This window comes from Hirundo rustica, chromosome 6 (genome assembly GCF_015227805.2).
Source record: "Hirundo rustica isolate bHirRus1 chromosome 6, bHirRus1.pri.v3, whole genome shotgun sequence".
Taxonomy (NCBI): Eukaryota; Metazoa; Chordata; class Aves; order Passeriformes; family Hirundinidae; genus Hirundo; species Hirundo rustica.
The window spans coordinates 55,066,591-55,082,663 of record NC_053455.1 but is presented as its reverse complement, the minus strand read 5'-3'; positions in this window follow the sequence as shown (position 1 = coordinate 55,082,663).

Here is a 16,073-nt window from a genome sequence, read left to right as displayed (position 1 = left end):
GAAAGCCTCCCTGACTGCAGTGTTTATTTCTCAGATAATCAAAAGGTTGGGTATAGGTCATACTTTTAATAAGTTCTGAAACTTTCTAAAGAAAAGGGACATTTTCTTCAAATTTTCTTTATTTTTCTAATATCTGATTCCTTTTGCTTGTAAATCAATTTTTAGAAAAGATTTTTCAACAGAGCAAAATATTTAGTATTCAGTTAATTTAAGTAGCTCTTTGCTTTTGTTAGAACTGTGTTGCAGCTCCAATTACAAACATTAAACTATTCTTTTCTTTTAGGGGGGAAATGAATCTTCACAATGTCAAGATTCAGTGAGATAATCATAAGATTTTGCAGGAAATATTATAATGAAAAGCTATAAATCGAGCATTTTTCTTACAATATCTCATGCTGTGAAGTTGTCAGCAAATTCTATAAATGAAATATTAATGCAAAATTGACGGCAGTTAAAAGTGAAGAATTATTTCAGAGCAGGTTTCTTGATGGCAAAAAGAAATGAGCCCTTCAGATATGATATTACTAATAAATACATCTTATCAGAATGCTATCTGTAAATTTATATTAGCATTCAACTTCTTGGGATAATTAAAAAAAAATTTAGAAATATATCAATATTTCACTTCTCCACCAATAACTTATGATTGAAGTCAGCTTGTCTCAGTAATAATACTTCTCCTCGTTATTTACTAATTTCTAACAAATCAATTTTTTTCCTAAATAAAACAGACTCACTAAACATCACATGTAGACTTCAATCCTCATCTCAATTACTTTGGTAGAAATTCTAGATCTTCTGCCTTAGGTCAGCGTGAATTACTTTTCCAGTTCCATGTACCTGACGATTTTATCTCTTCCTGCTGAAAGGCGTGTACCAAACCAATAATTTTTTAACGACCCATCACTTATTAGCAGAAATGTGGAAGTAGAAGACAAACACTATTTATTATTACCATAACCAAAACAGGCCATGAAAATAAAAACAGAGCAACAAAATTTATTTAGATGAAGAGAGAAATATGTATTGCAGGCAAAATATTAAGAATGGTTTTGGTTATAGATTTTCCAATAAATATTTTTCAGTTAATTTAGAGATACCAAATTTTCTCTTTGGAGCTTATAAATTGATAACCCACATATACAAATCCATTTGATTTATTATGATGGGAATTACCCACATAAGCCATTCAGGTGGTTCATTAACCTGCACAGGGTATTTTACCTCTCCTCCAAAAGGCTTCTGGCACACTAAAAGCCATGGAAGTGGTGACAGGTGCTGCCCAAGCACCTCCTATGGTCACACATCTCTTGGAATTCTTTTAGGAAGAATTTCACCACAGAAGGGGTGACTGGGCATTGGAAGGGGCAGCCCAGGGGGGTGGTGGAGTCTCTGCCCCTGGAGGTGTTTAAGGAAAGGCTGGATGCTCTGGGTGCCACGGTGGCATTTGGTCGTAGCTCGGACCCAATGAGCTCGGAGGTCTTTGCCAACACAGCTGGTGTGTGTGACTCGGAGTCTGAGCCTGGGCAGGGAGCTGTTCGCCTTGGCAGCCCTGAGCAGCTTGAACCTGTGGACAGCCAGGAAGGGAGGAGCCCCTCTGAACAGCGCAGTGTGAAGTGAGTGCAGGGTGCAGGGCACTCACAGCCCTCTGATTCTCTTTGGAATTATGACATCCATTGCCCAGAGAATGTTGCGTCTTTATTTTTGTCTTTTGAATAACTACATCACTTGTCAATATTTCATATATCTTCAATGTGGATATTAATTTCAATGTCACTTGACATTAGCCTGAATAAAAAATCAGTAGCATTTCCATATTAAATGATATTTACCTTTAAATACTTCCCATTTTTGTAATTTTTCTAACTCTGCAATTTCTTATAAATGTAATTAGAACAGAAGACGTTGTATCACACTAGAGGGCATATTAACTATTATAGGTATTCCAAAAAGAAAAAAAAATAGATATATTTAATCAATGCCAGATTAGATTTTTATTCACTACCAACTTAGACATTCAACAAATGACCAGTTGTTAACATGATTTCACTGGGATACGTGCTTTTTGCATATTAAAAGTTGCATTTTGCATTTTTAAAAGCTGCAGAATCTGAACATTTGGACCCATTGTAAATAACTGTGGCACCACCATAGCTTTACTTTTGATGTTGTTTTTTTTCTGGTTTCTGATTGCCTATTGAGTAGTGTGGTCAGGATATGCAAAGCAATCACACGGAGACGAGAGATTTTCGCAGGGCAGAGTTGTTCCTCCGAGTGAGCTCAAGGTTGAGCCAAGCCCCGAGAGCCCCTCTGTCTGTTTATTTCTTACTTTTTATACATTTGTGGGTCTGGCTGTGGATTGGCTTCTGGAGCTTTCACCCCTCAGCCAATTGGCCAGACCAACTGTCAGTTACAATTGTTTTCAGGTTAGAAATACGCAAACAAAGGACAGAGAATGAAAAACAAAGGATTTGTTTATGTTACATGTGTGAAAAAAAGGTAGAAACTGCTCCTAATATTGTGCAGTAGCTAAAAGGTCTGACTCCATTTTATGAACAATCAAAAGGCTTTAAAAAACTCAGAAAAACCAGGGTGACATAGTAGTATTTCTTTTTTACAATTAAAGCACTCTAGGGCCATGAAATTTCATTTCTTTCATTCCTTAGCATTTATCCTGTGAGATTCTAGAAGCCGAGTGCTGTTAAGGATGTATTTTGAAACTATTTGGGCACATGAAGATGCACAATGTGATTTTCAAAATTTGGACAGTTATTCCCCTCTACTGGGAGGGAAAACACTAGAAATTGGTGGGAATGTCATCATTAGTTCACTCATTACTCATCAAGAAAAGTCTTCCCCATGATCCCTGATGGTGTTTGTTTTGCCTTGTTTAGAAAATAATTGCAGCTGCTGAGCTCCGATCGTGGTATGAATCAATACTGCAGCTGTTGAAGCTTGGCTGATCTGTACCAGCCGAGGATTTGTTTCACTACGTGTAAACTCTTATTGCTGTTCTTACAATTGTGTGTCTCCTGCCCCTTGTTCAAGTTGCAATTGACAGGTTCAGTGCAAAGTGGCTCAGAGCACTCTCTGATGACATGAGTGGGCTCTGGGTAAGGGAGCATTTAAACTGACAGCTGACTTTCCAGAGCCAAACTAAACGGGAGAGGCGTGATAACAGATGGACTCCGTGTTTTGACATAACACGAATACCTGATACTCCTGCTTGCTGTGGATTTGCAGCAGCCTCAGTAGACTTGGAATACCTCACAGGATTGTCTTGAAACCAGTGTGTAACCATCGTCATTAGAATCTGTGAAACTGGAAAAATGGGATTATAAATATTTGTCGGTCCAGGTTCAAGTGACACAGGCATCCCTCACCTTGGTGAACACGGATTATGGAAGGAGAAAATAGTCTTAGGGTAGCAAGAAAAACAGGCTGCTCTCCTCAGGTAGAGTTCTGCAAGGCTGCAACACACAGAGGACAGCGACTCCTCTCACATCCGTGCCCTCACCCTGTCACATGCCAGCAGAGGATATGACCCTTCTATATTTTAAATGAGAAAAGAAGAAATTTATTCTTTGCGTGTGCTGGGATATTTTTTTTTTTTTTTTTTTTAACTACGTTGTTATGTTGTGCTCTTTTACCATTCCCTTGCCCAGCTCCTGTACAAGTGTCACTTCCATGATGAGTTTTCCTGGCGAATGAGGAGTAAAATGTGTAGGCTCTCTGTGGCACAATGAAAGCATGCATTTTTTTCAACTTATGCGTACGTAAGCCTTCTTTTGTGAATAAGACTCGTAGGGTCAGATAATGTTTAAAGGGAAAGGCTTTATGTCTCTCAGGCCTGCATGTTTCCACATGGATGCTTCTACACACACACAGATTGAATTATGAACAGACCTATTAATGCTGGGATCACAAAAGGTCAAGTTTTGTCTTCTTTTACCTCTATTCAGAATTGCTTTTGAAAGGGGGGAAAAAAGGGATTTGCAGAAAAAAAAAAAAGATTCATGATGAAGAATTTTACAGGTCTTTTTTTTCTGTCCTTTGGCAACATCTGGGAGTTGGAAAAAAAAAAAATTCTTATTATGTAAAATAGTCCAGGGGTATTGTATTACTAGATTTTAATATATCTCCTTTGGGTCAGCTGGAGGGTTACCTAATGGAATGACCTGCTACACAAGGAACAAAAACACCAAAAAGGAACTTTAGGAAAATATTCCTGCTACTATAATGGACATGTTTAACTGAAGAAAAAATCGTCAAAATATTCCAAGAAAAATCTTTCAATGTTTTTGGGGGTGTTTTTTCCCAGGAAAATCTTACATTGAAGTTGAACTATTCCTTTAGACTACTCATTTGAAAAGTTAGTATTTAAACTTTAATATCCACATCCACATAAAACCGGATGTTACAAAGTGCTCTGCCAGATCTCATCACATGTAATATTTATATTATTTTCACAATTTTATTTGCTGGAAGAAAATCAAATAATCTTATTGAAGAGTACCTACTGTATTTTCATGTTCAATATCCAATGGTGCAGAGTCCTGAAATAACTCTAATACCTAAAAATATATTCTCCTATATTTTATCCAATATGTTCCACAGAAAACATGCTTGAGAGAACTGAGGAAACAGGAGATGTTTTTAAGATGGCAAAAAGTTAATGTTATACCTTAAAGCTCTGCATTACTTTTGGCACCATTTTAGGTATGTGTGTTTGCACTGATGCAAGCACTTGCAAGAACAAGTATTTAAGTTCACCACTACTTCCTTTTTGTAATGCTAAAAATGTATTTCTATGTCTGCTTATATTTGCAAAAAAATTATGGAAAACATCCTGAGGAAGAAAAATGCACAAGTGATGTAAAATTTTTTGAGTGTGATTAAGTCTGGACATTATTCATAGAAGACCAGAGAAACCTATAAAAATTAAGGAAATGGATACGATGATAACAAATTAAATGCATTAATAGAAATGTTGATTCGCATTGAAAGAATCACTGGCATTATTTTTACAATTTAAAAATTACTGACTCAAAAATCAATAAAGTCATCTAGGAATCCTTATGGGCTGAAGAAAATGAGATTAATGGAAGGAAGTCAACTTTGACACTGTATAAAATTAGGAAAGAAAATGATAGAAAAATATTGTAATGCTGTTATATCACCACCACCATCTGAAACTTCCCTCCGCCCCCCCCCCCCCCAAGCTTGGGAAAGAAAGCTGTAGTTATTTAAAAAAAAAAAAAAAAAAAAAAAAAAAAAAAAAAGAGAAAAAAAAAAGGCTTAAAGTTTTGTCTTCAAAAAGAGTACAGATATTTTATTTAAGGTAAAAATGACAACAGCAGCTCAGGTAAGATGAAAATAAAACATTATAAAAACACCTGTGCATAAAATAGATAAACAGGATTTCAACACAAGGTTCATGACATTTTTTCCTTCTGAGTACTTAGTGAAATTCCCAGAGTCACTTTTGCAAGTTATCCTTGAGTCTTGTTACCTTTGTTTTGTGGTAAAGGTCAGTGTCAGAGACTCAGCTGGGCTGGGTTGGGTTGATGACTATGAAATACTATTCATATTCTTTTTGATCTGCAGGAATCTCTAGGTTTTGTGCTTTCTTAATTGATATATTTTACTTACAAGGGAATAGAATAAGGCATAATAATGTAATAACAAAGAAAAAGAATCTGTTCAAGCAGTTGGAAAATATTTCCCTTTAATAACTGTCACACTGTCCTTTAAAAAAAAGGCAGAATAAATAAAACTGAAAAACCTCATGCAATTCAGGACTTCATGGCTGCCTTGCTGGTGTGAATATGGTTTTCTGTGTGTACAGACACCCTCTGCAGTGAAATCATGTGATTGCCCACACAATACACAGCTATAACTCCTTAGTTGCCATGCACAATCTATCCCAGTTATTTCTCCTAAGCCATTAAAACTAATGGCATATGTAATCTAATTTTCTTTGAGATAGATGCACAATTACTCATGAGAAATGAATTTAGGAACACAAACGGAGACAGCTGGATGCATAAGTTCAAACACTCTGTGGTCCCAGTATTTTGTGTTTGTATATGTAATGCTCACATTCCCAAATAAGATAAAAAGTTTTATGTTTCCATACTAAAACTTAACTCCTTAGTTGTGTTCCTATGCTTAAATTATATAACTGGGGTGTGACTGGTAGGACTGCTATTCTGAAACCTGAAAGTTCTGCAACCAAAAGCTCTGAGAGCATTTGGGCTGGTTTTTTGTAAGTGCTCCTCTTTTGAGCATCCTGCTGATGTTTGCCCTTTCTGAAGGCCAATTCCATTAGCATTTCTTCGTGGTTTACAAAATTGGACATCATGATGGTGATGATCACACAGTTAACATGATCAGCTACATTTAACAGCACCAGGAGTGTAAATTCTAAACTGTAACTACGTGGTTACTGTGTCTGTCAGCTATAAACAATGCCCACTGGAAAGGCTCCCTTCATTTTGTTCTAAGGACTTGTAGGGTAAGCTTGATATTTGAAAGCATGGCAGTGATGATTTTTACTGTATTTAGATCTCTTCCATTCTTCCTTGATCTGAGATTTTCACTTGTCCTTCCCAAATTAATGAAGAATATATATATATATCTATATCTATATATCTTTTATTATGATGAAACCATGACAGAATATATGTTAAAAAAAAAAAGAGAATATTTTAATGAAAACTGGAAGAATATATGCTAAATATCATTAAAGAAATGTATAGCTAATACATATAACTTCTCTGGAAGTTAAAGAACTGGTTTTGCTTTTAATTTGAATTTATGCCTTTTTTTTTTCTGTGAAAACAGCGATTGTAAATTAGAAATTCTGAAAGTAATGAATGTTTTTTTTTTTCCACTTATTAAAGATCATTATAAGTGTATAATTACTGATGATTTATGTGATTGCCTATAACACGCAAAACAAAGGGGGAGGAAAATTGTGTTCATTCCTTGCATTTGCTACTCGTAATCATGGTTTTGCATATGGTCATGGCTCTTTTTCTCTAGAGGCATAAGAACATAACCATGTATCTATAATAGAAATTCATTTCTGTATAGAAGTGACACATTTGAATTATGCATCCTCACCAACCTGAAAGAGTAAACCCCCCCGTAGTTCTGTAGGTATGTGAGGAGTAATCTGATAGGTGTGACACCAACTTCAGCTCCTCCTGTAACTACTGCAATTTAACTGCTCAGGTGAGGAGGTTGAGTGATGGCTCCAAAGCTCTGGAGTCATCTCCTGAAATCCTCCACCCTTACAGGCAAAGCAGAAACAGGCATCTTGTGCAGCTGTAGGTATAAACCAGGGTGTCCCACAATCACAAAACCATTGCAGGATTTGTATCCAGAGTATGTTTCAGTACAGATATGGTCTCATAACTTGGTTAAAAATATCTTGGCTTCTGTTTGGTAACATCACATACATCTCTAGGAATTTGGAAGTGAATGTGTTCAAAATTAGGCTGTGTTCCTCATCTTTTGGGAGAAGGGCTTAGAGAGGGTTTGTAATAGTTTTGAACTTGAAGTTGTTAAAATATATAAAAGTTGTCAATTCATTTCACTAATTAGTTTAAAAGTCAGTGGGCAGGAGATGTCTATCTATATCTATCTATATCTATATCTATATCTAGATCTAGATCTAGATCTAGATCTATCTATATAATCTATATCTATATCTATATGTCTCTATATAATCTAGATAATCTATATCTATATCATCTATATCTATATACTTAAACTACTTTTTGAAAATTAAATTCTATGAAATTAAAGAGTGCTACCCCACAAGTTTTCCCAAGACATCAAAAGAATTGCTTGAATTTCTATAGTATTCCTCAAACATCTTAATACATCTGAGAAAATAGTCTATTAGCCTGTGCTATAATCAACCTTCCTTTGACACATAGATATTCTAAGAAATTCTTTGACCAATAGCACTTTAGATGTGTGTATGTCTATCTATCCCCTTTAACCTGGATAGCTGTGGGAGAGCTAAAATAATTCAGGGTAAATTTTACAAAACAAGGTTTTCTCTGCAGTGCTTAAAACAGTGTTAGGTTTCTGCTGTGGAGTTTATCAAGCTCAAGTGAAGAGAATGGGAGCATTTTTCTGGGTTTATGTCAAATTTATAGACAGTGTGGAAGCAGTTTATAAATTTGCTGTCTTAACTTTCAGCTTAGCATGACTTTTGTTCTTTCAGCAGTTTCATTGCTGTAGCGAGAACTCTAAATCTTGTTTCTGTAACTCTTGCATAATGGCAGAGCTTATGTCTTTGCTTTCTTCAATCTTTCACGGAGAGAAAGTAGGTAAATGTCCAAGTTTTAGATAGTAATTGTTTCCTATGGCAAATTATTGTATTGAGTACTGAGCATTATTTATACAGGTACAGGAAGCCTAGAAAATTCCTTGTTATCCCTCAGAAAGTCAACTTGCCATATGATCTATCTCTTCCAGGAAAGCCTAGTTTTAAAGCAGAATTTTTCCTTTTGGTATTAAGGCATTTTGCTATATCACAAACTGTAGTTATTTCAGACTTAGTTTTGAATAAAAAGCTTCATTTCTTGACTCGAGAAGACAACAGGAAGTCTTTTGCAGGTCAGAATGTGGCAGTCTTGTTTGACAGCTGTTTCTGGTGAAGTCTCTAGAAAATAGGTACTTAATAGTGAACACTCAGAAAATGGCGATAACCTCCTTATTTCTGATCACAGCACTCTAGCTAAGCTGTAACAGGGAGTGAAATATTTACTATGTGAGGTCCTCCTCAGAGTTAAAATCAATCAGAGGTGCTCAGTTTTGGAGTTTTCTTTCATAGTCTGGGTTTAAGAAACTTTTCAAAGAATAAGGAAATCTGTGACAGTGCCTATGAGAACAAGCCTGGGAACATCTGAGGAATAGAGAGTGCAGATGTTGCAAGTTAAATATATGGTTATTTTGTTTGCATTATTTCTTCATGTGATTGTGGCACCTACATAACAACATAGAAATTAGACCTGTACAGTCATATTTGGATATTTGTAGCAAATAAAAATAAAAAAATAAATCCATATTCAGCGTTTATTCTTTATAGCTATTCAGAATGAACTGCTGGCTGAAGCTAAAATATTTACCTATCAATACACACATAGGTTCTTAATGTTTATGTTTTCCTGAATGAATCGGTAAGAAAATAAGTATACAGCTACTTCTTTAATTTTGAGATTACTTCAGTCATGTAACACAGAGATGACTCTGTGTTACGCCTGGTTTGACTGCAGAGAGAATAGTCTTACAAAAATTTTAATACTCTCTGTCAAAGTTTTTCTTTTTTCTGTCAGGGGAAGACTTCTAATCTCAAAACTGCATAAGGAGATTACCTGTCAGCAGGTAACTTCAGCGGGCAGGAAACTTTGCTTTGCTTTTTCTGTTTCTGTGAACATTTAGTCTTTGAAAGACTTGAAGTGCTCAATTAGAAAAACCCACCATCAAGAAACATTTATGATTCTTTTTTGTTTTAGGATTGTAGTCTCTAGAGATATTTATGATGGGGGCATTGTAATATGCTAAAAAACCCTTTCACATTATGGACAAGAATCCCAGATTGAATGAAATGTATTTTACACAAATATCAGCACTCCATTTTTCGACTTAGTTATGGACCACAAGAGAACCCTGCTACTGACTTTAGTAGGAATAGGTCTTGAGTAGCTTCTGTTTAAAATATCATGCACATGCTGATGTTCAATCACTATATTTCAATTATATTCTTTTCTAAATTTATTAAAAATATATCCAGTTATAAAAATGTCTTCTATCAGACTCGTATGTTGCCACAACTAGTGTCAACATATGTATTTTCAAAATGTTTTTCTCTTGAGAATTTTTTCCTTAGAAAAAGAAAGCTCCCATATAAGGATTATTCAGGTAGCTAACACCTCACAGGGTGAAGTGTTTAATAATAACAAAAAAAGGTGAGTGGGTGGATGAGGAAATGTGAGATGAGTTGCTAAATGACATGCTTATTTATTGGGTTTTGGTGCAAATTCGACCTCTGATCTGTGGCTGCTCCTTATGCCATTGTTGTCTGGTTCATAGTTATTTCTTAGTATGTTACAAAATAGACACAAGGTAAAAGGTTTATTTCACTGTGCATTCCCCTCCCTCTTCTCCTCCAGTCCCCAGTAAAATCTTGTCTAACCACTTCCCCAACACAGACACATCTGGCTCTTCATCCCAAATCGTCACTGAATCGAGCATTGTGTGTGTGCAGACTGACTCTAATGAGATCATACCTGACCAAACCATTCCAGAGGTGGAGCAGTGTTTGGTGTGGTCAGAAAAGAGGGAGATAAAGGAAGAGCACGGCTCCCAGAGCATTCCTGTCATAAGTGCTGTGCAGCACAGCCCCTGTAATCCTCTCGAGCCTGCTCTCACAGGTCGGAGTGTGCAGAAGTGCCAGTGCTTCTCTGGAATGCCAAGACATTAGCTCACGTCTACAGGGAATAGGGATCCCTGCAGGCTTGGGGAATAAGGTGGTTTGCCTCTGATTTCCATACAAAGCATCTTCTTTTGTGGGACAGTAAAGGATAGTTATAGTGACATGGAGAGGTTTAGGTGAATTCCAAACACCCAGAAGTTGCGGAGTTTAGTAGCAAACTTTTTAGCTCTATGTGTAGTAAGGCCTGCGCTGCTTCTCTGGGATTTTCCATCAAGAAGTGTCATTGTTTCGTTAATGTAATTATTGCACTGACTATACATTTTGATTAGTATTGCCCTGCAAGGCTCTCATTCTCCTCATCAATTACAACTGCAAAGTTAAACTTTGAACATATAGCTAAAATAATCCAGACCTTTGTTTAAAAATGGAGTTCACTTTTTCTGGTTTTATGGACATACAAATGTGTGTATAGATCTGTGTGTGGTGTACACTTATTAAAAACAACAAAAAAATGGTCTACATCCCACTTTCACAGTTTCTGGTTCTGAAACACATTGAAAGATTGCAAACTGCCCTTCAGGCTTGAATTTTCACTTTATCTAAATAGTTATCTCTGAAGAATGAACTTTATGTGTGGTCTGTGTGTCTGTTTTGGGTTGTGTATTTCACCTTTTACAGAAAACTGTCCCTCAAACAAGTTTTACCTTAAATTATTTTGTTCTCTAGGAAGGGATTTAAACACACAATTATGCTCTGGATCGGGGATATTTGAAGAACTGCACGAAGTGTTAAAATTTTCTTCTGAACTAAAAAGTACATTTAAAAGATCTAGATTTTTTTTATTCCTACTCTATGTGGTCATTGACATAGGAAATAATTAGGATCTTTTATGAATACATTAGGCTCTGTCTAGCAGTAGATGGATTAATTTTATCTAATTTTTTCTTCTTCCTGGATACTGTACTCTGAAGGGAAAATAGAGATGTGGAAAGAAAAAATAAACGGGTTAGAATGAATATTTGTTTTCCCTCTCTTAAATATTGACTGAAATTGTAAAGGTTAGAGACCTCTCAGTATGTGGATTGTTGTGGCAATAATACAGCCATATTTGACCCATGTGCTTTGCTTGAAGCACTCCCCAAGTTCTCTGAATGGTTTTTTAACAGCTCTATCTCCCCTCTGGAGATGTTCCTTTGGATGCTTTGGTCTAGGCATTGGAAGATCCTGGATCAGGGTGGTCCTAAGGCTGAGTACACCTCAGCCCAGAGCCTGTTGGAGTCCAGGGCATTCCTTTGGTGGCCCGGGAAGGTCAGAGAACCTGGGCAGAGAAGTCTGAGACCTGGACAGGAGGGTCAGAGAGCTGGACAGGGGGGTCTGAGACCCTGGCACAGAGCCCAGGAAGACACTGCCTTTGATCTCAGTCCATGGGAGAGGCTTTCTACATTGCAAGATGAATTACAGGCCACAAGAGTGTGAAAGACAGTAGTTTAGCTTATCACAGGGTGAAAAATCATAGTTTTAGGTTCTTTATTATGGGAGTGGATGGGAGTAAGATGGAGGACTTTGGGCGTTGTCTCTTGCTTCTTTCTTCTTCATTCACTCCATTTTCTGCAGTGACGGTGGCACAAAGTAATTTAAGGAGATTGGGTCAGAGTAGAGATGACCTGTTTAGTACAGGTAGTCGGTATTGGCAAGTAACTGTAAATAAAGAACACGTAATAATTAGTATAAAAGACAGTGACCTCCCAGTGGGAGGGGAGTCGCCTGGTGCCCGAGCAGCTGCACAGAACTTGGCTGGGCACAGAAAGAATTGTAAGGTAAGAAATAATAAACAAAGCGCACAACCTTCAGAAATCAGAACCTGAAGACTCAGTTTCATTCTCGCTTCTGGCTCAGAAGGCAAAGGACTCTAAAACCACCTGAATCCCAGGAGAAACACCCAGCCAGAGCCCTTTCAGGTTCTGAGATGTGCTGCTCTAAGGCACGGCGAGGGCTGTCATTTATGAAGTCATGCAAAATAAAATCACAGGGTGAACACAACTGAAATCTAGTTCCCATTTTGATATGTTTTAAAAGACAAAAAAAAAAAAAAAAGAGAAAAGGTGCAAAGTGTGAACACTGCATTTCTGAAAGGCAGGGCTGTGCATCAGCCATAATCCTTATCTATAGAACATCTAAAGGTGTCAACATTTATATGCTGATGTTTGAAGCTCAGTGCTCATACAGAGAAAGCTTCAAATTTGTGTTGGCCTTGCATAGCTTCAGTCATTCTGCTTAAAACATCATTAAGAAGGTTTTTTTTTTCATATGAAAAGGAAAGAGTTGCTCTGAGCCTAAACTAAACTGTGAGGCACAGAAGTTAAAATTTGCAAAATACCTGCTGGATTTAAGGCATGTTAGGCTCATGTAACTGACACACTTTAGAATATCTATCTTATAAACAAGAAGCCTTTTTATACTTTGTATTTTTTTCTATACAGTAGAAAAGTAGTAGTACTTTGTAAGTGAACTAAATATTAAGAACATTTCAATGCCAATTTTTGCTTTCAATAACGTCTATGAAGTTTTCAAACCCCTCCTTGCTTTCTTTTAAGCCAAAAAGTGTTGGAGAAATTCTAGGAATTTCTCAGACAGTGTCTGTCTAGCAAAGACTCACCCAGAGGCTCCAGAGAACGAAGGAGTGAATGCTGCTGGTCATGCAGCACTCAGTGCAGTTTGGTAAGTTGTGTTTGGCCGGCTCACATGTGATCTGTGGGCAGAATATCTTGTTTGTGGTTGGTGAACATCAGGTGTCTTGCTGCTCAGAGGAAAGGAATCCAGTCCCAAGGCTGTAGGGTGAAATGGAGTACGGAAAGTGGGCATGGCTAAGATGTTTGCCTCGATGGTGCTTCTCTAGATCTAAATTAAAATGTCGATTCAGCCAAATGATTACTGAGAATTAGTTGTTTAATTTGCACTCTTAGCTTGCATATATTTTTGCAGGTATATGAAGGTGACAAAGGCACAGGGGAAGTACTTCTCTATTAACAAGAAAGAACTGGGAAATTATTCTGAAAATCAATCCAGAGCTATTATGAAAAGACTAAGTAAGCGATGACTTTAAATTCAAGTATTATCTTGTTCAGAATTAAGTGATTTCAGGTTTTCACTCAGAAAAAAATGGGTTTTTACAGTTTTGGTTGTTGACCCCCCAGGATTCCCACAGAGCCCAAGATGCCCATGGCGATGCCCCTTGTGCAACTGGACACGAGCCAGGAAGAGCTGCAGGACCCAGACATCTGAGATCCAGCCATGACACTGACGTGCAGGAGAATCCTCAGAGGAGAAGTGACAATGGAAACAATCCCTGGTACAGGTTTGCACTGGCATTTCTCCTCTAGGTAGTTAAGGAGCATAATGGCCTTAGCCCTTCCCAATGTGCCTCTGAGTCAGAGAGCAGCTGATTTATCTCCTGCCATGTTATCTTAGCTCATTCCTGACATAGCCAGCATATTTTGTGGTGAAAACAACATGGAAAAAAATCTATTTTGTCCCTTGTCTGACCAGATGGTCATATAACATCAGTTTCTTAATTAATAGGAATTTTGTATCTAGAGATAAATGTGTTCCATTTTGAATATGTTTGTGTTTCCTTTTGTCCCTCTTCTGGCAACAGCTTTTACAGTGATAAATTATTTACACATTCATGATAGCCATAATACTTTCTTGTATGTGGTAGTTCCGATAGTACTTCCTATTCTGTAGCCAATTCTCATGCAGAGACATCTGTAAACTACAGAGTTAGTCAGATTTTGTCAGTTTAAGTACAAGGTTGGTCAGACTGCAGCTTCTGCGTAAATTTCCATATTTTCCTTAATGTCTTTCCTTAGTCACTGTTAGATCAGTAAAATCTGGCTCCAGGCAAGCCCAGTAGAATCTGCTCCAATCTGATCTATGCTCAGGTATGAATACTGAAAAAGTAGAATTAATAGATATATTAAAGACTTGAAATTTCGACCAAATTGCTCTTGAAACACCATAATCCATAAGAGCTAGATAGTGATCATTCTAGCTATATGTTAAAAACTCAACTGCTTCAAAAGCAGTTGATAGAATCTGTCTCCGTTCCTGGAGCTCTTTACCAAAAATCTCTTTAAGCTCACGACAAATTTCACTTTTCTTTCTGGGAGCGTTTTTCAGTGGTGTTAATTTCTGGCAAACCGCAAGATTTTGTCCAAAATTAATTTTTAAATTGCATTCAGGGCTATATCCATGTTCGAATATAAACTAGTCATGAATGTCACTTTTGCCAGTAGTTCTCTTTTGTTCTTCTTCAGAATCAGGCGTCTACGAGTATATTTATTTTAGCAAGGTCAAAATACTAAATGGTTGTCCAACAGATGAAGCCCAGGTGAAGTGAAAAGTGACATGTGAGACCCCCTCAAGTCAATTTCACACTAAATGAGATCTCTTGGGAGGGGCAAAATAATCTAATAAACAAATACTTAGTGATACTTGAAAGCAGCTTCTTGCTGAATTCAACAAATATGCAATAATATCAGAAAGAAACTGTAACTGTACTTTTAAAATACTCTGTGATGTCTTGGGCTTTACATCCCTTCACCAATGAGGCTCTTCATTTCATTCTGCTTGTCCCTTTGTTTTGGTTTATGGAAACACACTTTACCCAGTCCAGAGTCACATTGTTACAGTGCTTTCGTAGAGTAGTAGATCAGTATTTCCAAAATTGTTTTGGTAAACAATTGTTACATGCCTGACTTCAGTAATTTCATTTCATTTCTCTAAATTGAAATTAACCACTGGGAGCTCCACCACCAGTGTGTCACATTCATGCCCACAGTTGACTAACCTAGTGGCACTCTGCAATGGCTGAGAGAACTGGGATTGTTCAGCCTGGAAAAAAGGCTTTGGGGGTAACAGCAGCCTTTCCAAGGTGGAGGGGAGCCTGGAGGAAAGTTGAGAGAGACTTTTTACAAGGGCATGTAGTGTCAGGACAAGGGGGGAATGGCTTCAAACTGAAAGAGAGTAGGTTTAGGTTAGATATTAGGAAGAAATTCTTTACTGTGAGGATGGTGAGGCACTGTTGCCCAGAGAAGCAGTGGCTGCCCCATCCCTGGAAATTGTCCAAAGCCAGGTTGGATGGAGCTTTGTGCAACCTGGTCTAGTGGAAGGCATCCCTGCCCATGGAAGGGGAATTGGAACTGGATGATCTTTAAGGTCCCTTCCAGCCCAAACCATTCCATGAGTCTATGATGCTGTGAAATAAGAACCACCTGTCTGAGGTGAAATAAGTCCATTTACGAATCATGCCTTTTTATTTGTGAATAGGCTTCCAGGAATTTTACTGCGAAAATGCGTATCTGCCAGATTACATTACTTTGGTCCAAGAATGTTTCTTTTTGTCAATGTTTCACCATTGTTTGGTTTCTGTTGCTGTTCTTCATTTTTGCAGTAGTTTCCCCTATGGTATTTTACAAAGAATTTCACTGGGAAAGTTTTAAACTTTGCCATTCTTAATATCCATTCTGCCCTAGCAATACTGTAAAGAGTGGAAGTCTATTCTTGCAGGCCATTAGTGTCAGGCTTTTGTTTAAATAGATCTGCACAAAATCATGTT